The following is a 26434-nucleotide window of genomic DNA, read 5'->3' as shown; positions in this document are numbered from 1 at the left end:
TTAGTATAATTAAGTCATATTTTCACACTCAAAAATATTTATAATTCTTTCCTATTTTAACAATATTTAATAGTTTATTAGAAGTGTGTAAGCCCTGATAGAGCACTTGAAGATAAAAACATTGTTTGTATGTCGTGTAGATATTGAGGGAACAAAACTAGACAGAACCGAACTCCGTTTTTGAGCACAATACAACGCGGTAAACACGAACACATGTACGACGGATTTACAACAGAGGTACAACGAATTTACAAAACACAACACATTACAACACCAACCATAACTTACTCATCTAAACGAATTTATCGATAAATTTTCCAGAAGATTAAATTTGGATATGTTGGTTGGCCTCAACCTCACCTGAAACAAAAACGAAAATCGTATATGTAGATATTACACAAAGAAAAACATAACATAACCAATGAAATAAAAACAAATATATATACATGTTATCAATAATAGAGTCAAAAGACTTAATGTCTTCGTATGTATGTATAATTTTTTATTATTACATATTACATTTTAAGTTAATAGGAACTTATTAGTACTTAAATATAATTGAATATCTTTTTTTGATTTCGTTTTAAAATACTTTATAACAAGACATAATATTGAAATTATTAAGATTCTGACTGCCATATGCAGTGTTTCTCTTTATAAAATTGTACTTCCTAAACATAAATATAACTAAGTAACTATAAGTTGTAAAACTTAATTTATTTTCTAATTAATTTTCATTATTATCTATAAACTTTATGTCATAGTTTGTGTCATATTAGCACTAGGTCAATTTACTGGTGAAACAAGGGAAATCATTTGAATCCCAATCTTATACCAAACCCAATAGTATCATATGATTAAAATTCAATTAAATGATACAATTAAGGAGACACAAAAGGCGACAAGATGGTCCACCTCTTAAGCCATCTGTTTAATATTTGTGATTGTCCTAAGCAATAGTGTAAAATCCGACATGTAAAATTATCGTGTCTTCTGGGGTCACTTGCTAGTCGGTAGATTTAATTCTAAGGACCGTGGTTCAGAGCCCACGTTAAACTTTAGGTCCAGTCCAGATAAACCCTCATTGGTAAAAAGGAGACTTTAAAATATAAAAAAATAACAAAATGATAAAGCAAAGTGATTATCATGCAATGTTTTATGTCCAGTAAGTAGCCTAACATTTTCAGTGAGTGCTAGTAGCAATTCAGGGTAAATAATAATCTGCATTTTCCGTATATTAGATGATATAGAGATGATATTAGATTATTCTAAATCGATTACAAGAAACTTGGATGTTTTACATAAACCTGATAGGCTAAAATCCTAACAAAAATAGTGACATATTTACAATATAGTTCCACCCAAAGTAGTTGCAAGTTATTCTTATATCTTATATTGAAGTTAGTTCAAGAATTTGCTTATACACTTCCATATTACAATGACTGCTTCTAAATCCCAGATAAACTCTTAACCGCTATTTGCAAATTGGAGAATCTAAACCTTTTTCTGATAAAAATATTAATGTAAATATACAAAATATTAATCTTATTAGCTAATCATTTTCTTCTGAGTATCAGCATAATTTATCAATCTATGATGTGCACTTTAATTTGACATAAGTATAAATAAACAACTTATTACTATTACAAAGTTGTAATAGACTAAATTGAAATAAATTGAGATAACAAACATTTAATAGTAAGTCGTATTTCGAAAAGGGAGCTTAGACTGCCAAATTATTTTAAATATAAAATATGTTAAATTTTAAAAATCAAGTCTAAAACACGTAATAGTGGGCTATGTTCATTGAATAATATAAAGTCAAATACATGGTGATTATCATACCTATTTTTCATTTTTAAATTGAGATAAACATGTTTCAAATCTTAACTCGAAATAAAAAAAATGGACATAAAATATTTAATTCATTTTCAAGAAGTTGCTTACTTATATTTCCACATTACAATGACTACTTCTAAATCTCAGATACTCTTAACCACCATTTGCAAATTTTAATCATTTCGATTAGAATCTATACTTTTTTCGGATCACAATATAAATGTAAATCGTACTGCCTAATCTATTTGTTCTGTATATCAGCACAATTTATCAGTCTTTGATACACACTTTTATTTGACATAAATATAAAAAATAACGTATTACTCTTGCAAAGGTACAATAGTCTGAATAGTTATAAACATTCTATAATGACATTGTACATTTTTCTGGAGTATGTTCATTGAACAACATATAGTCAAATACATTGTAATTATCATAATTTTTATTTATTATTAAATTGAGATGAAGATGTTTTTAATCTTACCTCGAAATAAAGAAAAATTGACGTATAGTATTTAGTTTATTTTTGCTACAATTTGCAAATTCTAAGCTATATTTGGAATTATTAGTTCGTATTCAATAAAAAAATATATTTATTTTCACTTTTATTCTGAATATTAGCATAATTTATCAACTTATGATGCACATTTTTATTTGATATTTATATAAATAAAAATATTATTACAATTTTAAATATACAAAGGATTAAAGAGAAATAGTAAATCGGCTGCATTAATAAGAAAAAAAAGTTCAACAAAATCTTCTCCCTTATCATCAAACTAGAAATAAATAACAAAACAATGCCTTGCTACAGCGATTCTTAAGATAAGGACACAATTTTTCTATTGATATAGGTGTGAGGGTTTGACGACTTTTGACGGCTAGCGTTTTTTATACTTGCAATTGGTTATGGGAAAAATTATTAATTAAGATAAGAAACGATAATTCCAGTCATCCCAGCAACATGGCTGGGTAAGACGAAATGACTTCTTCAATAGTCTCTTAGTTAGACACCAACTAACGCAGGTTTAATATGAAGGACCGTAGTTCGGAGCCAACGTTGGCTGTGGATCCTGTTCAGATGATATCTAGCTAGAAAAGGAAGAATAAATTGTAACTTGTAAACTTAAGATATGAAAAACTGCCGGCTTGGTGGCGCAGTAGTAAAGGTGATAGGACGGTCCTCCTACTGTTGAGATAGCCGCAGCTTCAAAACCTGCTGGGCATGGTCGTAAATTTATGTTTGTGCTTGTTTCAACTTTGTAATTGTTCTAGGCAAGAGTGTAAAATCCGACAAGGAAAATGATCCCAATCACGCCTTCTGGGATGTTTTCTAGGATGATTTATAAAGTTGGTCACCCGCCAGGGGATAGCCTTAATACTGAAGACCGTGGTTCGGAGTCCACGTTAAACTTTAGGTCCAGTCCAGATAAACCTATAGTTGGTGAAAGGAGACTTTAAAATATATATATATAAAATAAATAGAAAATATTTTGTTGACATTTTATTTCACCTCTTAAACACGATAATATTCCACTAAAAAACTTCAAAATACAACGACATAAATTCCACAACGAAAAAATGTATTTTATTTTATTTTGTTTTCGGTCTCCCCTAAATATTTTATTTCTGTAAACAAACTACCAAGGAAATATTTTCGGTAGTAACCCTGAGCTGTCTCCCCATCAAACTATCGGGCCAAGGACTAATCTTTAAGCTCCTTTCAGATATCACACGGACCCAAGATTTTTTATTACGTTCGATCTAAATATGGAAAGGATTTTCGGTCCGAATAAAAAGGGCCCGGCGAGATATATTTGCTTTCTTTCGCAAAAAAAAAACGAAAAAAAAAGCAATTGATCGACTGGATTTTTATGAGTAATAAATTTTCAGTAAAAGACTGCATATTATAATGTCTTAAAATTATTACCATATATAGGAGAATAAATATTGTATATTGATGGCTTCTGTCAGTTACTGGTTAGTTATGGGAATCAAGAATTTACTATTCGTTATTATAAATTCGTTTCTCCAAACTTGCTTCTTTAAATAGAATATAATTGTGGTTAAATAACTCGTGGCTTATTAACTACAATATTAAATTTTTGCATGTTATTGATATCATTTTCTCATTACGAACTAATCACAAATCATTCGTGCTGATTTAGTTCTAGTAAAAAACTAGTGTAAAAGTTTTAAATGCCATTTTAATTTATCAACAATAATTTAGTAAAATAAAAACGGTAGATAATAGTTAATAGTAGACCAACGATGTTCAATTATGGAGTTGTCAAAAGAAATCTAATTAAATCATGTTAAATCCGAATTTAATATACCAAACCAAAGTTTTCCGTAGCTTATTTAAAGCCTCATGGTATATTAAAATTACCAACGACCAACGAAGAAAGAAGAAGGTTTGCGAAAACATATCAAGAGCTTGTTGCTCAACAACAGTGGAGTTGCCCGGAAGTTGAAGAGACAATAACCATATTGTAAAAGTACTTTTTTGAGCATTTTACAAAATGTGCAATTGGTTATTAATATCCTTATATTAACTTATTCTTACACTCTCGTGTAGTTTTATCTCATGTCTCTTTGCTATCCACTTGAATTTCTGAGTGATTTTTTTCTGAGATCTCATAAAATTTCATATTTTATTTATATAACTATTATATTTAAATTACGTAAACCCATATCGGTTTTAGAACCTTTTATGGTGTAGCAACTTATGATGTACGTATAACTGATTCTCTGTTTAAGTTAACCAATATATAGTCAATTCAAAATAGCAGTGAGAGGGGAGACCTGTCAAAACGTCGCAATGTTGCCGCTTCAACGCTGAGTTTTAATACATTTTGGCTCTGACATATAACAAAATTTTAATACAAATAAAATAATTGAACAAATATTCTATTAAATATAATTGATTTTAACATTATAGTACATCAAATGCATTTATTATCGAAGAACTTCAATTAATTTTACAGCCGCAATAATTTATAGGTTAGAGTTGTTTTATTATATATACATTGAGCTTTCTTTCACATCAGTATCGGTAGGTTTCTAGACTCCTTTTTGTATGTGGTGGTATCCCCCGATGGCTTAATCCACATAATTAACAATGGTATATCTGAGTAATGTATTTTACTTTCATTAGAGAGCATATTTTTATTTTACGCTTAGTTCTTGTTCCTTTCGATGCAATGTATCATTGTAAAGTCATTACGATATTACTATATTTCTCTCTAGTTTGTCCTGTTACTATCTGTATACATTCTTGATAAAACTACATTTAATCACTGCATTATCTTTAATGCATTTTCCATATCTGAAAAAAAGTTGGTGTTATTTCTCTCCTCATACATGTTAACCAAACGTTCTTGTATATTCTGAACAATAACATACATGCTCATAAAGCTTTCACACTCTATAATGCAATTCCCTACAACTAAAGTATATTAATTTTATAATGACCTTTAGTGGTTTCCTCTTGTATAATAATCTCTTGTAATAATTCTTTGTAATACCTCGTATCAACTAAATTTGATTAAATATGTCGTGATAGGGAGGAATACGTAATACTCTGTGGCCATAATATTCAGTAAACTGATCTATTATGTATCTTTTCTCAGACTTACTTCTAAAAAAATAAATTACATAAAATGCAATTAAATATTTCATTGATATTTGCCGAGTAGCAATTTGAAATAGTTAATTCTTTAACATGATTTCCTCGAAATTAATTTCTAAACAATCTAAAAATCGAGGGTGAAATGCTGCTTGAACGGTACGATTTGAAGTAATTTATGCATCGAATATTATCGTGATGTGTATGGGTATCGTGATACATGGGTAATGTGGATCTATCTTGAAAATCTTAAGCGCAAAAGATCATAGTTATTACCTGGCAAATCCGGCCGATCTACTCCAAGGCCAAATAGTTCTGATAGCAAAGCAACGCTCTGTGTTTGGTGGAACTAGAGTGGTGTATTACAAACTGTTGAATCCTCGTTAAACTATTAATAGTGAACACTATTGATAACAAATAAGCAATTTGAATCATGCATTGATCGAAGAGCATCCAGAATTGTCCAGAAAACACGAAAAAGTGATTTTACAGCACGTTAACGTCTCATAAAGTAAAATCGGTCAAGGAAGCATTTAAAGAATTTGGATCAGACATATTGTTGCATGCCTCATACACTCCAGACCTTGTCCCGTCCAATTATCAACTTTTTACGTCAATAGGTTACGCGCTTGTAGCAGTAATTTTCGCCAATTTCGAAAAACTTTTAAAATAGCTCGATGAATGGTTTAACAAAGGATAAACAATTCTTTTTTTTGGATGGTATCCATAAATTGGCCCCAAAAAGGACAATATGTAGATCATCAAATGGTCAATATTTTCAATAAATAAATTATTCCATCTTCTTGGAAATTGTGTAGTTTTTTTTTCTCCGAAAAAAACCGCTAAAGATTTTTCGGTATACCTTGTATACCTAAAATATTCTAGGGATGGTTGACATTCCAATGTAATATAGCATAATTTCATTACTGAAAATTACTATTGCTAAAGTTGCAATTTTACAGGCATATATTAAGAAAAACCGAAATAATTTTCCCCAACCCAGTATAATTAAAATGTTAATTATATTAATTAATAACACCCTTATTTATTTCCTACTACACAATAGTTGAAAATCATAGAAGATTAAAAAAAAACAGGAAAGCGTTTAAATTTTCAATGACAACGTGAATTTTCAGAAGATATAAAACATCTTATTTTATAAAATTATTAATTAAATAAATCCTTAATTAATTCCGATAATTTAGCCCGTAAAATTACTGAAAATTATTCATCACGTCGCCGCATAATTACTAAGATGCCATTTTTCGTTTATGCAAAAAAGTCAATCTTTACCGCGCCTTTGTTTATTACCATTAAAAAGCACTTAATTTTCAAAAGCGAATAACGCAAGATCTTCAATTAATATGTAAATGGACGATTTAAAATAGTAAAATATCCACGGCCCCGGCCGCTAAAATTCTTCGTCTCGCGTATTTCGAATAAAAATCATGCAAATTCGCGAATATCTTCCAGCGTCGCGATAAAAAAGCCCGCCGTTCTTTTTTTTTTCGCGCGATATAACGCGGCCTGCTTAGATCCGAGCGCCGGATTTATACCCGCTGTTTAAACATATAAATTATTGTATTAGAGTGCCCGTATCGAGGTCCAATAAAATTAAACTGTCATAGGAAATTAGCGAAAGGTAAACAGTATCAGGCTGTTCGGCGCCATTTTATATCGTCCACCCTGATATTTGGTTCTGGAAGCCTGACAGTAAATATCTTAAGCCCAATACATAGTGTCGTAATGCTCGATATAAATTAAAATGTGTTGTGTACTGGTTTACGGGTTAGGGTGTACGTTCCTTTGTATTTTTGTGAAAAAAAATGAAATCCTTTGATTTAATATTATTGCCTTTAGAATTTTATTGTCTCAAATATTTACTTTGTAGAAAAAAAAATTATAACGTATTAGTTATGAGAGTCGAATGAACAATATTTGTTTAATGAACAATTGTTTTATGAGCTTCTTATTTTTAAATATTGTATGTTAGACCTACTCGATTTTATTTGTTTCTGTTTTATAGTCCGCCCAAAATAGCAGTGAACCTACGTCCTGGCGTGCAAATTTATGTAAATTTAAAATTCGGACCGTATATTTTATTATAGTTGAAAATAGATATAATGCCAACTTAACCAGCTAGCTCGGCTCGGGCGTTTATAACCAAACCAGTCTATAAAATTTGCTTAGCTTGCTTTGATAATGTGTTAATGAAATTCAAAAACTCGGGAATCTGCAGCTCTTTGAAGGAGAACTATTTTTTCAAAATGTTAATAATATCCAATTAATATGGAGATGGCAAAGAATTATTATTATGAACATTCTGGCCTAGAAGGATATCAATGAAGAACTTATTGAGGGAAACTTGTTGAGGGAAGAAGTATTGTTTACAATAACACCTTCGGTTTAGATGTGAATGAGACAGACATAAAAAAAATACAAATTGCGGAATCGTGAACAAATACTTGATAGATAAGAATTTAACAATTTAGAATTTGACTCGAACAGTAACTCTGATAATTAAAGGACAGTAAGGACTGAAACTATCACGATGTATGTTTATGACCCACTGCTGATAATTTACAAAATAGAGTGATAAAAGTTGAAACAACTAAAGATAAGTGCATAATAAATATATGATAATTGTTACACTCAAATTTTCATCATAAAAAATTTCATGTTAAAATAAATGGTTTTATTTCTCATTTGTTGGTGAGTTTTTAGTCCACATCTGGAACATAAGGCAAAGTAGAAAGTAGCAGATTAATGAAAACCATAGAAGATAAATAAAGTGATGGAGAGATTCCAGAATATTACATAAAAGGATAACTTGAAATAAATCAATTTAAATGTTGTATAATGAATAAAATAATGTATAATGAAATAAATAAATCGAAAATGATACAGTTTTATTTAAAAATGTAGGTAAAGAAATTATTATTGCTATATTTTTAAATTTATTAATTTTCAAATATTCAGATGTTTAACGATTAAAGCAATAATTCAATATATGTATACAATATATAAAATATACAATATATAGTAACTAAAAGATAATTAATTCTTGTAATCTTTTCTAATTTATTTTAGTTATTTTTATTACACACTATAGGCCTAATTTTTGAGAAGCCAGTGGTTCATTTAATAATTATAAATACATGACTAATAATTACTTTTTGTAAAAAATAAAGGGCCTAATTGTGTTCATTATCGTTTTAATTAATATACAAGCAAAATGTATCACTTCATTTAATATTCCATGCAATATATTCCTGATTTTGTATTGAAAATATTGCCAAAACAAGTTTTAGTAATATTAACATATCATTTACTCTCTTTAGTTTATTATGAGGGAAACATGATTATTTTAATAAACTGTGGTCGAATTTCGACCACAGGGCATTAGATATTAGTAAGATTGAATAAAGGATTGGTTAAACACCCCGCGAAGAAGTGTCCTCTCTTTTATACCAGCGCTCTATATCCTATCTAAAGGACCAATTTCCCTTTTTATGTTTTTCCAATTTTGAATCCCTTTCTCTTCAGTAATCTCTTCTCATCCTTTTGCTTTTTTGTAATTGTTCGCAAATTCTTTGTTATTCTGTTTAATTAAAACTTTTAAAATATTTATTAACGTTCTCCTCGTCCTTCCTTCTATTTACTAAATATATTTTTTTTTTCTTGGTGATAATGTACCCCTTAACCGATTCTTATTTTCTTTGTTTTTCAGTCCCGCTATAGTCTTGTTATATACGCTACTTAGCTGCTTCTTTTTACTTTTATCTATTTACTTATTTACTCATAGAAAAATATGTCCTTATATTTGAAAAGAAATAATGGTCATGAATTTACTATACAAAACTCATAATATTTTCTGCGTCAGTAGTTCCTTCCTCATATCTTCCTTTTGTTCGAGGAATTTTCATTTAACGAAAAATTATAAAACCGTATACCGATATTAAAACCTATTATACCGATTATTTTAACAGTAACAAATTACGAAATTTCCATTCAACATTCATCTGAATAGTACCATTATTGTTCTTTCAAAGTTATTAATATTATTTATTAACCCTAATTTAAATGCTTCAAATACTTAAAACTATAAAAAATGCCCTGCATTATAAAACTAATAATTGATACTAATCTACTATACGTAACGTAGTAATGTTTATATAAGTAATGATATCAATATATCTGCTGGATTATCAAACAGTCGATTCAAATTAAATTGGAATTTATATAATAATTAGACTGAGAGTACGGCGTTTTGTTATTAGTCGCGATTGCCCAGTAATTACGCACACGACTCCGTCCACGAAATTTAACTGTCCCACAATCAAACTAATCTCAACAATCTCCCTTTAGAAGTAACATGCAGTTTCTGCTTTCTTGTAATTGGAATTGGACAACGCCTCCAGCGCGTCTTTGTGCCGCGTTTCCTCCCGAGGATTCCTTATCAAAGAGTCCGTAGCGGTAGAGGAGCAATTCTGGTTGTTCGGCCATCCGCTTTTGCTGTCTCGGAATAACCCTGGAATCCGGACTTTCGTTCTCGCCACTCGGGGCAATCGGTTGTCCTTTTCCATATTAATCTCGTGATTTAGACCGCCAAAGACGATAGCGGAACGCTGGAATTGTTTCGTTTGATCGCGTTATTTTTGCCGGCGTCGTCCTTTGAAATTTTACCAATTTTGTTTCATACATATTTACTATGCATAATTTCGATCTGATTGTGATTCGGCTGGAGATTTATACTTTATAAGGGTAGAGACTATTATTTATTTTTATTATTTACTATTATGATGCAAAATAGGTGACAAAAAAACAAAAAGTCCATATTCATTTCGTAAACTGAGCATTTTTATTAAAACTTTAACGAAACCATTAAAATTGGCACTTGTCGTAATAACGATTACCATGGAGTCCTTTATGACGTACTAGAACCATAGAAAATATATCATTTTAAGTGCTCGAGTTATCGCCCCTTAATATTATATTTTTTTATAACACTGGTCCTCATATATGGTACTCCCGATGGTGTCATGGTGAGTTTACAAATATTTGGTAATGTTATTGATTTCTAGCGTATTTTAAAGATTCTTTAAAAATATTTTAGTCTCCTTTTTACTAACGAGTATTTATCTGGGCTGGACCTACAGTTTAAAGTGAGCTGCGGACCAGGGTCCTCAGCCTTAAGCCTACCGACTGGTCGGTGACCAACTTAGACAACATCCTATATAACACCCGGTCTTACCAAGCTTGAATATTGGCGTGACTGGGATAGTAATTCCTTGTCGGATTTTCCACTGTTGCTGATAAAGGCATTCACAATTACAATCACAAACGTAAAGCACATCCATGCCACAATAGTAGGGAGACTGTCCTGTCGCCTTGATTATTAAAATTATTATCCACCATCAACTATTACCATTTTACTCCATTCAAGAAATATATGCAGTCGACAAGTTAATTAATAAATCGCATGTTAATAACGGCAGTGATCATTTTGCAAGTTATGTTTCGATCATTTATTCTTCAATGAGCATCAATTGTTCATGTTCCCATCGGCTGTGTTAGGTTTGCATTCGTAGTTTTATTTTTTCTACCAGTTTCTTACCAAGGTTTCTTTTTAGTCGACTTCGAAAAGGGAGGAGGTTTTATGTCCGGATGGAAATTTTTTAAATATATTTTCGTTAATTTCTCCGTCGATTGTAGGCCAATTTTCAATTTTTTTTTATTCAAAAGAGTGCAATTCCGCGAGGAAATAAATGAACCAAATCAGGACTTGTCGGAAGGGGGGGGGTTCTGTCCTGCTCAACCTATACATGGCTGATTTACCACTCCATAAATATTCCCACACAGCATCTTATGCAGATGACATTGCTTTTTCACAACCAGTTACAGTTCCGACGCTATTCGCGACAGACATCAAGTCCAATCGAGACAGGCGATTGCGTGGTACAAATTCTGGCGGCTGCAGAAAAGCCCGAGCAAAACTTAGGCTATTCTGTTCCATCGCGCCTATCGCCTCCAAATCGATAAATTCCCTATCCCCTAGCTCCAGAAGTTTTTGTACCTCGGTCTCCGATTCGACCGCAGGTTCCAATGGTCAGCCTAAATCTAGCACGCCAACTGCAAAGGCAATAACGTGTACAGTCTACTCTTCCCACTCCTCTGCAAAAAAAGTAAACGCCCAATCCCCCAGAAAGCGAGTGTGTATGCAATACTACTCCATCCAATCTGCCCCTACGGAGCAGAGGTATGGTACAGGTAAGTCTCTGAGAGACAACTTGAACTCCTCCAAGTGTTCCAATCCAAAGAAGTCCGCGCGTTACTCAATGCCCCATGGCTTATGAGGAGTCTCAACCCTCACCTCGAATCAGCCATCGCGTTCGTGAAGAGCTTCACGGATTCAACTACGACAATCCCAGTAACCCAGGGTCTATGTCTCCCGCAAAATACTTCACTATCCCGAACCTAAAGCGACATCAGCAGAATACCATTTGGTTCGAACTGGTCAACTTGGAATAAAAAAATATCTACCACGAAGACCGATGTACACTCTAAACTGAGAACTTCTAAACTCATTAGAATTTGATTACATAATAGATATGAATATGAAAACAAGACAAAACAAACATTTATTGTAAATGAGAAGCCCTAGTACACTCTCAATATTCAGTAGACATTTCCTTTCGACAATTGCTTGACCACCACTAATTTAGAGTTTCAAAAGAATTATACTTTATGTTATGTTGTTAAAACATCAACTATAAAAAACATCATCTTTAGAGGATTGTTCTAGCATATGAATCAAATATAATATGCGAGATTAACAAAGTAATTTAAAGTAAGTTTTTAAGGCTTTGCTCAAATTTAAACCAGAACTTCTATTCCTATTAATATTCATAGAGACAACAAAAAATGATAAATATACCAAATTATATCTAGTTTTTGAAGGTTTTATCATTTGCCTCTGGAAGCTTACTTAATTACAAGAAATTAGCGTCGAAATTAATGAAAATTTACGAGTACAAATGGCAAGTTTATTGCCGCTATTGAAGAACCTACTAGTTACAAAAATTGTACCTTTTCCCCGCTTATCACTGACGCAATCGACACAAATTTGCCTTTATAATTTATACCGCGAAAATTGCTAGTCATTAGTGTAATTTTAGAGTTATGAGTGCTACGGTATTAACGATTTTTATTTAATAGGTCCAAGCGTAAACTCATTAGTGCACTTTACAGTGAAAACAACAGTGCACAATGCATCGGAGGGATTTTTGTTGATCTTTTTATGGAGCGCTAATGGAGGGCCGGAGCCATCGGTAACTTAAAACAGCTTATAACATGAAATGGTACATTTTATGTTTTATAACCATTGTAAAACAGCTTTTACCGGTAGCTGAACTGGAAAAATGCGCGAAAAATTGTACAGAGTATTTTATGTTCCTTTTATAACTTTTTAGATTATTACCATTTTCTATTTGCGATAGGCAACAGTTTCTTTGTGCATACAATGACCACCAGTAATATAGGTTAATGTCCTGCCTTATTTAAGCAACTATAACTACGAAATAATTTTAGCTAATGTTCTGTTTGTAATAACACAATTCTGCCGCCAAAAATTAGAAAGCCAGTTAAGGTTTGATGTGATTTTTGAAATTTAGTCACAGGAATTAGATTAGAAACTTACCATAGAGTTTTTAATAAACTTTAAATATTTGAACACAGCCTTCTAGTTGTCTTTGATAACTTTAAATTCCAATTCAATTAAAAGATATCGAGGAAATGGTGTCGATCAAAAGGAAGTTATAAAAAAGAGAAGGAGTCATATTTGTGGAATATTGCAGTTGAGTTAGAAAGTTTCATAATTATTTATTATGTTAGATGATTTTCATGGAGAGTGAGTTGTGGGCAAATCCAATTTTTTCTTATTTTGGACCTGAGGAGTAATTTCTAAAAATTGTTTTTGGTAACGAACAGTTGCTTATGGTATGTTAGTGATGGACACTAGCCCGTTGAAACTAGTAATATTTTTTCGGAGTTTTAAAATTAAAATAATTATATTCCTGGTCAGGCAGTGGAAAGTTCTTTTTCTGGTAGAAGCCTTTAAAATGCAAGCAATCCTGTTTCACAATCGGCCAAATATCTATATATAATAAGGACAATTCCTTTTTATTCTTGAGAAAACAGTTTCTAAAAGAGTTCAAATTTGTACAGTCAAATTAATTTATGGAAAAACATATTTTCAAAGCCCTTATTTAATTATCAAAGATATAAATGGATGGAGGATAGAATAAATGTGAAAAAGTATTTATTTTCTATAGCTTCATCTGGTTCTATCAAACATATCTTTACCAAATTATGAATACCAAAGCTATTGATTCTTGCTATAAAATAATTTACACCCTCGAAGATTTTTTTGACGAGTTACTTTCTTCTTCATGTTCATGCTTTGATATAATTTCCTCATATTCATATTTTCATTTTTCTTTATTCCAGAATTTCTCTGCATAACCTAATATCTTAGTTAAAGTTCTTCTTCCATTTCTACTATCCATTTAGCGGAAATAAATATACCTAGAAAACATGTATCAACAGACACTCGATCTTATAGTAGGAAATTTATTCTAATACTAAATTAATTAAATCTTCATTATACACATATTCTAATAAACGTTTGCTATTATATAATTTTCTTCCAAAAAAATCGCTTTCCTTGTATTAATTTATTGCAATATCCGAGTGACCTAAGTCCGGTAAGTAGTAGTAATATTTTATTTCATTAAATATCGAAATGTGTTATTCATATATGTTAGAAACGAGATTATTTTATCTTGCTGCAAAATATTTCTGTCCTTTGTAAAGGCAGTGACTAGTGACGTTTTACGTCAAACGTGTCTAAATAGTTTATATTTAATGAATACCGAATTATTCAGGACCATATTTTATAGAACCAAGGCTTCCTTTAATCCATAATTATATTGGTAGTTCCAAGTCTCACGCGTAGTGACAAGACGATATGCAAAATATTTTTATTAAGTGTTTACGTGTATTCTAATGATTATATCTTTTTAACAAGGCATTTATTCAAAACATGGTCCAGTATATATTAGTGAAAGTGTATTACATTATTTTCTATTATTTCAAATTTTTTCCATCTTTCTGGTAACATGGTGGTACGGTGTAGGACTTCCCCAGCACTTGTAAAAGCAGCTCTTGTAAATACTGTGGCAAAACTAGCCATTCGAATTACAACAGTGTATCAACAGTCATCTTCTTTCTGATCTATTCTCATCTGAACACTATATTTTTTAAACTAGTAATTAATAAAATAGAACGTTTAAAAATTAACCACTGGAAACACTTGACTCATAACTACTAAGCTGCTTCAGATTTCTTTGAGATTTTGAGCCGTGTTCTCTTTCAATAAGTCTTGCAATTAGATTTCGTTGAATTTGTTGACCATTCAGGTAATTATTTGCTAGTGACATCAACATTACCACTTTTGATTCTTCAGTTTTAACACTCATTAAGCATACATCAATTTAATTTAATAAAAATGAATTATCTCGATAACGGCAATGATCTAATTATACCACACATCATACAGAAAATCTGAAAATAAAGCGTATTATATTCTTTATTTTCCCAGTATTCTTTAACGGCTTTGCATTTTCGATCATCTTTAACAAGGTTCCATATTTGCTACCAAAACCATTAGTCGTAATTAAATAAATTTTAAACTAATCTTTAAATTTTAAATACATTAAAAATTAAAAACATACACTAAATATTTTTAAATACAATTAAAAATAAATATATATATATATATATATATATATATATATATATATATATATATATATATATATATATATATATATATATATATATATATATGATCTATTTTTACGACACGTTAATCCAACAACTACCACGTCTCCCTACCGGTGTTCAAATTCCGTACAGCGCTGCAGAGCCACCTAGTTAAATCCTACTTTAATTAAAATATGACGTAAAATATGCTGCGCTTTTAAAAGTTCCTACGAAGGATATCGTCTTGGGAACTGCCGTTGGGTATTAGAGGCTTTTAATTGAAATTACTTTATTATTTTTATCCCTAATTTGAAAAAGGACTTTACTGAGAAAGTTAGATTGGATTTTGTAATCATTTTGAGTAATTAAAAGTTTATTACCTTGGAAACTCAATGGGGATGTTCGGATAGTTTCGTTACAGGCATTATATCGTATTCAGGTTATGGCTGTCATTCATAATGATAGCAAGGTTTATTAAAATTGTACCAGTGCTATAGTTTATACTATAACTTGAAATATGTATGCTCCCAAGAACATGAAGAACGCTTGACTGTTTTCGAGGAGGTTATCTTACATGCTGAAACAAATCCCATCCTTAAGTAAACAATTATTTTACAAAATTCACGATAAATGGAAACTCAGACAAATCCAAGTATATAGATGTTGTAGAAATGCCTAATTAGCATCAATAAGGTTTCAATAAATAAATGAAATATATAAATTGAAAAAAGTTATTAGGAGCATATCTTAATTTTTCGTATATTAGACCTGATAGACAAGCTACAAAAGTTGTTTTAGTTTGAAATGAACAAATGGATATGGCATGTTACTACAGGATACGTTACTCCACAACTGTCTCCGCATTTGGCGCATGTGCATATTGAGCTCCATTTAATTTTTAAATAGAAAATATCCGAGTGTAGTGCACGCACAGCTTTACTTACTTACATTTTTTTTTATCGTGATTATTATATTTAATGTGGAATTTAAGCAGGTAAATATGTTCAAGAGGTAAATAAAAATGGTAAAATTTTGGAAATAATACATTTTATTTTAAAAACTATTGAATAAGACGAAATTATAAAAATAATTTCTGTATGCTTTTATATATTTATATAGAAAGACAATAGTTAAATTAACTTACATATCTGGACAAGTAACAAGAACTCCAAGAACCATATAAATAAACATTACCATAAAAAAGACCAAAATTGTTTAGATCAAACAGAGCCAGACGAAAAACACCATCACTATATATGAAAGAAGTGAAATTCTCCCAAAACATCTCCATATGTGATCAACTAAGCACTTTTATTGATACACAAACCCCATTAAAGGATTGACTAGCTCGAGCTTTCAACTAACATATTGTACATTTACTGACCTAAATTTATTCTTCTATGATTCTTTCAATTTCACATAATTCGACTTTCACTCTCAACAAATTGTAGCTATATCTTACCTATAAAATAAAATTTAATACGAACATGGGTAAGTTCACCACGTAAGGTTAAATTTTTAAAAGCTATAAAATCCAACCAGCATCGATTTTATTTATAGTGGGAATGTTAGCTACTTAATTTATAATACATCATTTCAACAACATTGACTAGGTATCAATATATGCCAAATTTTAGTGAAGAAAACAATAGAGAAGAAAATAACTCATTAATGAGGTAACAAAAGGAAAATCACTATAAATATATATATATATATATATATATATATATATATATATAGTGAAAAGTAAATAGTGAAAAGTGAAATATATTGTTAAAAGTATATTTAAATTTTAATTATATAAGCGAATTTAATTATATTTGTTGAGAGTAAAAGTCGAAGAAAGTAAAATCAGATTAAGAGAATAAGAATTTGCGTCTGTTGAGACTCGTTTGGATATCTTACATGTAGTTATTCTAATTTAGTGAAAGATACAATATTATGTTGGTAAATAATTGGACCCGTTAGTTCAGAATTACTATGATACTTCCGAAACTCCAGCTAGAGTTATTAAAAAGTAATCACAAATTTCTAAAATATCTGTGGTAATGTGTGAGTCAGTGGACAGTCAGGTTTCACTGGTGACACAGAAAACGTAAAAACCTATACAAAAAACTCGACACTCATAAACCAAGAAATTTAATTTTTCTGAAGTGGAATTCATTAACTAGGAACCGATGTCGTTCAGAGTACTCTTATCATTGACTACTGAAATATTTTTTTAAAGTTTTATCTAAAGTTATAAATAATTATTTCTAAGTTATATACTTTATCATATTGTACTGTACCAAGATAATCTTCTACATTTTTTATTATTTCTGTTAAACCTTTGAAGTTGCTGTTATAATAATTGACTAGTCTTGATAAGTCTTTGATAATGTCAACACTGTTATCACGATCTTACACAATACGTGTTTTTTTATATTTTAGAGCCACCATTTTACACAACTGGAGATTATCAGGATTGAACTTACCACTTTAACGTGGGCTCCAAACCATAGTCCTCACTATTAGGCCCACCGATTGGCGAGTAACTAACTTAGAAATCATCAAAGGAGAGATCCGGTCCTATCCAGCTTGGTTATTGGCATGACTGGGATTTTTTTTCCGTTGTCGGATTTTTCACTCCTGCCTTTTGGACAATCACAAAAATAAATTTGTGGCCATGGAGCATCAAGATACGACCCCGCGGCTATCGCAATACTAGGGGGACCTTCCTGTCACTTTGGCCACTCCGCCAACAATGTTTAAAATTTAGTATAAAGCCAAGAATAAAAAATTCAATAAATAAATAATTATTTTAAATATAGGAAGTTATTTGCTTATATAAATGTTCCTGTTTCTAGACAATAATAGAAAAGGACAAAATATTGTATCAGTAAGCTGATTCCGCACGTTCACATATACGATACGAAATAAAACTGAAAAAGGAAAATATAATGGAACATTTCCAGTTGCATTTATTCTGTTTTACTTGAAACGGCTGTTCCAGACTCCCGCGGGAATACATGTCTTTGCATGAGAACATTTCTAAGGTGGAATACAAGTACGAGCTAAGTAGAAGCAATAGTTCCTTGGGGATATTCCTAACTAATGACGTCCGCCGCTCGCCTCCATATTAGGGACCTCCAGTAAAATGGATTAAAGTTTGATTCCTTTTGTTGGTCGCGCTTTACTCGTGGTGAGAAACGTTATCCTTGCCGTGGAACTATCACATTATGTAAAAATACGAGCGACGCCTTTCATAAAAACCGAAAATGGCGACTCCAAGCACGGTTGTAGCTATGAATATGCAGGTTATAGTCGAGGTGGTTGTAAAATACTATACTAAACAGTATATATTTTTCCAAAAATTTATATTACTGGATTAGGATTCCTTTAACATTGAATTTGTGTACACATAAGGTGGGAAATAGGTGTAGGACGGCGTATTTCGGATCACTTTTATGAATTGTTTTAGCTAATTAAGAATATATTTATTTTATTTATACTTTTAGAATACCTTGTACATATATTTAAAAGTTCACAAACAAATTTTCAAAAGATGTTTTAATCACAAGACATGAATATGTTTTTAATCACGTGAATATATCGGCTCCAGTCTTCAGTCTTCCTCCAAGAAGGTGATTTGTGTACATACTAGAAGTCACAATTTTTGTCTAAAACAAATTTTTCAAAAAAAATTATTCAATTAGTGTCTAAATTATAGTAACAGTATACCAGCCATAACAGTAGCCAGTTACTAATTAATCAGCTATTCCAGCACCAGCAGTCCCTTATCAGCTTCATATGTGCCGTTATAGGCTTGCTGCTGTTGTTTTCGAGCTTCTCGAGCTACATTATTGTTCAGAGAGCTGTGTCGATTGTCGGATTATGAGACGATTGTTAACTTCTTGGGCATAATTAAAGCTTCTGCTGCCAACGGTAGTGTTAAGCTCGTTCATAATAACTAATATACTGGAAATTCCTTGATTGAATAAGCGCGCAGCCAAATATGCCGAGACCTCAACGATTTTTAAACCAAAATGAAAATGTTTTGCAGACAATCGCCAAACTGCTAAATTGAAGATTTAATTTTCATTTTGAGTATGACCGACTAAATATCTCTCAAGTAAATCATCTCTCGATTAATTTTAATTTTCTTCATTTTCACTTTCTTATTTCTATGTTCTTTTTTCTTTCTTCTTTATTTTCTTATATCTCTTCTATCACTTTTCTTATACTTATCTTTTTTCTTCGATTGCCTTGTAGTCGAGATTCAACCACAATTTATGTGGGCACAATTAAGAGAGCTTAATATTCATTAATGCTTTAAAATATTTACAAATTTACTGTTAATAATTCATAATGACTTCTATTTGTCCTATGTTTCAGCTATGCAAATTATGTAGTAAGTTTCATTTTTAAATTCGTTATTTCATTTATGTATTCATATAGTCTTTCGTATTTCTCTATATAGTTTATCCATATTTCTCACATAATATATATATATATATATATATATATATATATATATATATATATATATATATATATATGGAAAAAATAGTAAATACACCAGACTGATTAAAAAAATTTCTAAATAAAATTGCATAGTTCTTTCTAAAAATGCATTTACTGAAGAAAACTGAAAGGAAACAAAACTTAATATTACCAAAATTTACAGAAATATCTTAAGAACTTTTAGAATTACTTCTAATAAAATAATATACTATGTCTTCAGAACCATATCAATTACCATCAGTCTTCAAACAAGAAGATTTTTTCTTAGCTGTTCTCTGTTCACCAGATATGAACTTAAATGATATAAAATTCTAAATATTTTGTAAACAAAGAAGATAAACGATTCTCGTCATATGTCAGGTTTTTCTTTCGCTGCTGTATATATCTTCCGATAAAGCAGATACATTAATTTGTTCTCTACAAAAAATCTAAAATATTTATTTACGTAATAATACTATTATTAATCTGTTTTCACCCAAACTTGCAATAACTATTTAATAGATATAACATTAAGGGATAAATCTAAATTGCACAAAATCTTATATAACACTACTTAAAATTAAATAACACCATGTAATAATGTTTTAACACATTCACTTTCGGATTTGTTATCGTTTCAACTAAACACAAATTTGCCTAAAAATTGCCTGCCGGCATTCTGCGCTACAACCTTGCCAGGTTTTCTAACTGGCTAAAAATATTAGCTGTACCATAGATCAAATATACGAAATGTATAAAAACAGTAAGGAGTTTTTCGATCGAAATATAAATTAATACAATTATATCAGTGAAAATTGTTAGTCTGGAGAGTATCCATAAAAATCTGACAGATATGCAGCTATTCAGTGTATAACAATATCAAAATGATTTTACAAGGAAACAGTTCATCGAAGGAAACAGGAACTAACCGTGAAAGGTAAATATGCTATCTAATGAAAGTAAAATATATAATTAGGTTGATAGGTCTTCAGGGGAAACCACTACATAAAAAACGCGCCTAGAACTCTACCTATATTAGTGTGAAAAAAAGTTCAATGTAAATATAATAAAACAAACCGAACCTATAAATTATTGAGGCTGTATAATTAATTATGGTTTTAAGTGCTTCGATGATGAATGCATTAAATGTACTATAATGCTAAATTATAATACATAACATTTTTGTTTCAATATTTTATTTAGATTAGAATTTTGTTATATACCAAAGTCAAAATATACAAAAACTCAGAGTTGCTATGGCAACGTTGCGACATCTTGACAGGTCACGTGGTTACACTGTTGCTTTGAATATCAATTCTGAGCTACAACACAGCATCGTTAGGTTTTGCTAGTAGACTATAACAATACTCTAACTAAAAAACACCTGTTGTCAGCCTGATTTAGAAAATCATTTTAACTAATTTCGACACCAAAGGTTTCCAATGAATGTCAACCAGTGTTGAGGAAATAAGAAACAATATACAGCAACAGTAAAAAAGTAAAGTATAATTTACATTTGTGGCGACCGCCACGACCTTTTAGGCCACCACGAATTCACCACCAGCAAGTACAAAGGTTGGCAACGCCGGTGGGTTGGTACCATGCAGTTCCCGGCGATAAAAGTTTTGTTTTCTCCATCCCCTTGTAATAGTACCACTTCCACAGCACTACCGTACTTCCTCTACCTAACCTAATATCCTGTCAATTCTCCCGTCGACAACATGTATAATTTAACATTGAAATGAAGAGTATTTCTTCAACAAGTGTTTTCAGTTCTCGTGCAAATTCCTTCCAAAAATAGTAGTGAGTGTTCTGACAAATAATCGCAGCGGCAGCCACACATTTCGACCGACAGCCGACCCGACGAACATTCCTACACTTTATTAGATGGCTTCTTGAAACAAATATATTTTTCATCTCATTTTTTGAATTAATAAATTTTATTCTGTATGTTGAGACGGAGCCAGAACTGACGACGGAAAATCGGAAATATTTTCCGGACAATTTAACAATTCCGAATTAATTTATTTAAATCTTCGCGCTTTAATAATAAAAACGGGAACGTGTCCTCGGCGGCGCGTTTGCCATTGTGCGAGAATCATTTTATTTTCGAATCTCGGTTCCATTTCCCGCTGCCCTTGTTAAAAATGCATTTTTGCAGTCTTGACATCTCCATTTGTACGAAAACATAAAAGTGAACGGTCGCGAATGTTTGCCCCGTTAATTTCTATAAAACCGGTGAGAGGGAACGATAAGGCTGGCAGTGTTTCCTATTATTAAATCTGCATCTTTGTATTAAAACTTTAAAAACAACAGCGGTGCTCGCGCTCGCTCTCTCTCCTTCTCGCGGACGTTTTATGCATATGAAATTTTAAAGAGCAACTTTTATAAGGCAACGACTTTGTTTGCTTTAAGCCACATAGTAGGCAGAACAACTTGCATTAACATAACTTTGTGAGATATGCGGGCAGTTTTGCTTAAATTTATGGGAATCACTTTTAGTTTTCGGGGACGGCGTTTCTGACAAATAGTTTTGAAAGCCCTAAATGGGATTAGGCACCACCATATTTTATGGAAATATTTGATGGCTTTCCAATACTTAAGGAAAGTTTATTTCCCCTTTCGGCTTTAATTTCAAAACTAATATTTATTGTTTAATATTTGTCTCTATTCAGGTTTTTACATTTAAAATATAGTATTAGGAAAACACTGCATTTCATTAACATATATAACATTCATCTTTTAAATCAATAGTGTGTTACTTAATTATTATTACTAGTGATCGCCCTGTGGTCGTCGGTCTACAATTTATAAGTTATATTATAAGTTAATCATGTTTATCTCATAACAGACTAAAGAGAATAATTTAAAAATGATCTATTAATATCACTAAAATGACAATATTTTATAGAAAATCAAAAATATATTTGATATATAACATTAATTACAGTAACAAATGTCTGTGTATTAAAATACATGCAAACTGTCTCAAAAACTAACACCCATTTTCAGAATTGCAATAACTTCATATCCTCAAATATAAGTATATATGATTTTTTTTTTCGTCTAAAATATACTATATAGGTAGCAGTGCAAAATCCGACACGGAATAACCATCCCAGTCACACCGGTAACCAGGCTAGGTAAGACTGGACGTTTTGCTGATATGGCCTCCAAGTTGGTAACTGGCGAGTCATTTCAGTCTTTAAAAGGGTAGCTGTCATATTTTTCCTATCAACAAATTTATTTATTTCAAAGTATTATTTTGTATAATATTCTGGAATATCACCATTACAAATAGATCATCTTGTCTCAATTTGTCTTCTATAGATTTTAGGAACTAATAGCTTGCTTTATTGTACTATACTATTTTTGCAGCAGTTACGGTAAGGCAAAAATAAACCAAAGATATTCAGTTTTTGGAGATGGTATCCTAGCAAACTGAATTGAAAAATCCAAATTAGTCGGTTTAAACGGTATTATTTATAGAAATGTTTCATAATTTTCTAATACTTAAAAACTTATTCCTTCTCTGGTATATAATAGTAAGCTGGCATATTTTATTTTATATTTATTACATAGTAATTTATTATCAGTTTATTATTTACCTCTTTAACTACCTACCATAGCTAAAGAGGTAAATATTTTAAACTATATATTTTAAGATCAGTTGTGGGGGTTTTGGGTTTTATAATTTGGAATTAGAAATACAAATAATCAATAATCTTTTATTAAAACGATATTACTAGTATTTAGGGCATATGATGTACAAAATGAGTGCTGTGAATGCTCAAAAAGTCATTTTTAGAAGCAGTAACACACGAACATAAATATTTACCAGATCAACAAATAATTTGTACTAATTTCTTCAAAATGCCTAAAAAGAGAATTACGGACCTAGAAGTGAAAACAAACAACTATCAACAAATTTTGGTTGTTTATGAACTCCAAAATTCTAATTTAGTTCACAGATGCTCTCTAAGTACATTAGTTACAGTGACTTTAAAAACATTAAAAGCTATAAACTAATATATACATATATTACCAATAATTATATAGAATTATTTTTAGACTACTTAATATTTTCAAATTTCTAAAACTATAAATAAAATATTTGGAATACGTGAAACGTCAAGAATATTAATACTCAAGGCATATCCTTTATATATAATGACTAAGAATTAACTACTGCTGATTTATAAAATTTAATAATTACATATACTGAAGAGATATTTCAAAAGTTCATTCACATGAGGGTTGTATGTTAAAATAGTTTATTCAAAATTATATTGTTCTTCACGTTCATTATTTGTTCCGTAATATTTTCATTTTCCTTTTAAACTAAATTCTTATGATAGTTTATGATTATAGTCCATTCTCTATAATTATATAAAAAATATAACCCTGATAACAAAATAATCTAAATAACAAGGATTTGCCAAAATAAACCCATTTTAATTTAATCAAAAATAAATAAAATTAAGACAAATTATTCTGTGGTGTACCCAAACAAAGTTTAGAAATTTAATTTATTGTGATAATGCAAATTTAAAAACATATAATTTAAGTCCAGTGAATTATCTTTATTACAACGCAAACTAAATATTTATCAACAAGAATCTACAACTAATGAGATTAAAAAGTAAATAAAATATTCCAAGTATTTATTAAGCTAGATGAAGAAGAATCATTATAAATCATCGTGGTCCGGAGATTCGGTTACTTTCGCCACTATTCGTATATCGGACGGTGCAACATATTTTGAGGCGAACAAAAGTGATAAGTCGATGTTGCCAGCTATGCCGCTATGTAATTAATTTTAGGAATATAATTTATTTATCTGATTTAAATAATTAAGCGACTTCGAAAAAGGAGGAGGTTCTATATTCGGCTGTATATATTATTTTTAATATTTGTTCTCCGATTGCTCCGTCTATTGTGGGCCGATTTTCAAAACTCTTTTTTTATTTGAAAGAGTGCACTTCCGAGGTATACCATTGAGACCAAATCAGGATCTGAAGGGGGAAAGGAGGAAAGCGAGGGAAACGCTCAATTTTCAAAAGCACGCACAACGTTTTCAAATATTTTTTATCTAAAATAAACAGATATTTGCGTATCATGTTATTGCTGAACTGATGTCACGGAAAATCGGAAGTCGTTCAGTGCAGAATATAAACCATTCAGTTTGCTTTCTAAACACTAACTATAGCATATAAGAATATATCGTAGAAATATTGTAGACAGTAGCTTCTATGGTGTAATGGTTCGCTCCCTAACGGAGGTAGCGGGTGCGATTCCCGTCGGAGACAATAACCTTTTGTTGTTGTTTCGTTAGAACATTCGTCAAATCACCTAGGCTAGGTAGCGGGCCCCAGGGCCTGAAGAGCTCCTTATTTTCAATCATTGTTTCTTTGTTCCTATTATTCATCATACGAGCTGCACTCTACTTGGCCTACCCATTTTAATACCATTTTAATATTCAATAAAATAACTGCGTAATTTATTGATTAAATATCTAAAACCAAAAAAAGAAAAATAACTTATTTTCAACAAAAAACAACAGAACCGACTTCAAAAAAAAAAGAACTCACTTCTGATTAAATAACAAACAAACTTTTTAACACATTTTAAAATAAAATATGTACATAATAATAACTAAATAAAAACAAAAAAATTATTTAACCCTTCTACTACATGTATTTTATATTCTACTATATATAAACAACTGTTTGAGTTCGGCACCGACATTAAAATAGTCAGTTGGTAGTAGTTAAAATAATATTGTAAATAGGTAAATAAGTTTCGGTAGGTATAAAGCTAAATTTTGTGTATATAGTAGAATAAAAATACGTGTAGTAGATTGGTTAAATAAGGTTTTCGTTTATTGTCATTTAGTTATTATAATAATTATTATGTACATTTTTTATTTTAAAATGTCTTTTTCTGTTAAAAATTTAGGTTTAATTATTCTTTAATAGTTCCTTATTTATCTTTTGTAGTCGGTTCAATTTTTTTGTCAAAAATATTTTTTTAAATAACAAGCACAACGAGTAATAAATATAAGGTCATTTCCTTGCGCGCTTATGGTCAGCTATTTGTTCAAAGAAAACCCAAATTATAATTATAAAATTAAAAGATTAAAATAAATTATAATATATATTAATATAAATTTATGAGTACAAGAAAAATTAAAATTCCAAACAAAGGGCGTGTATTACAATTAAAGCCTTACTGTACCGACAATATATTATAACGAAAATAAAATAATATCACGTTTCTTTTATATCCGACCCCATGTTTCCCGGATGTCATCTCGCTGTATTTTACTCGGCTTAACTAAAACTCACTTAAAACTTGCAATAAACCGCAAAACTTCCAAACTAAACTCGGCGGACATATTAAAATTGACTGTGTCTTGGTCAAACTTTAAACGGACGTCGTAAAGTTCTATTTTTCTGGCCGTACCTATTTCGAAACCAGAGATCATCCCTCTATTCTATTAGTTTTGAGTTTTCCACAACTGCAACCAATGTCTTGGCGGTCGTCGTCGTTGCCGTCCATTTCTGCGTTTTTTTTTCTGTTTCGAAAGTTTATGTTCTACAGCGGAAACTTATGTAGCGAATTCTCCTATTGCGATATTATCTGTCCGGATAGTTTACA

General features: G+C 30.7%; 1 long non-coding RNA gene across 1 annotated transcript in view; it reads right to left on the bottom strand.

Annotated features, from left to right (window-relative positions):
- LOC143191231 (uncharacterized) overlaps positions 1–26434 on the bottom strand; it is a 212297-nt gene that overhangs the window by 62656 nt on the left and 123207 nt on the right. The window contains exon 2 of the long non-coding RNA XR_013004446.1: positions 289–360. This is a non-coding gene — a long non-coding RNA (uncharacterized LOC143191231). The remainder of the gene's footprint in view (positions 1–288; positions 361–26434) is intronic.

Source organism: Rhynchophorus ferrugineus, unplaced genomic scaffold (assembly GCF_030347505.1).
Source record: "Rhynchophorus ferrugineus isolate W39M unplaced genomic scaffold, kcgeb_rfMv2 rfM2, whole genome shotgun sequence".
NCBI lineage: Eukaryota > Metazoa > Arthropoda > Insecta > Coleoptera > Curculionidae > Rhynchophorus > Rhynchophorus ferrugineus.
This window is presented reverse-complemented; position numbering and strand designations above follow the sequence as displayed.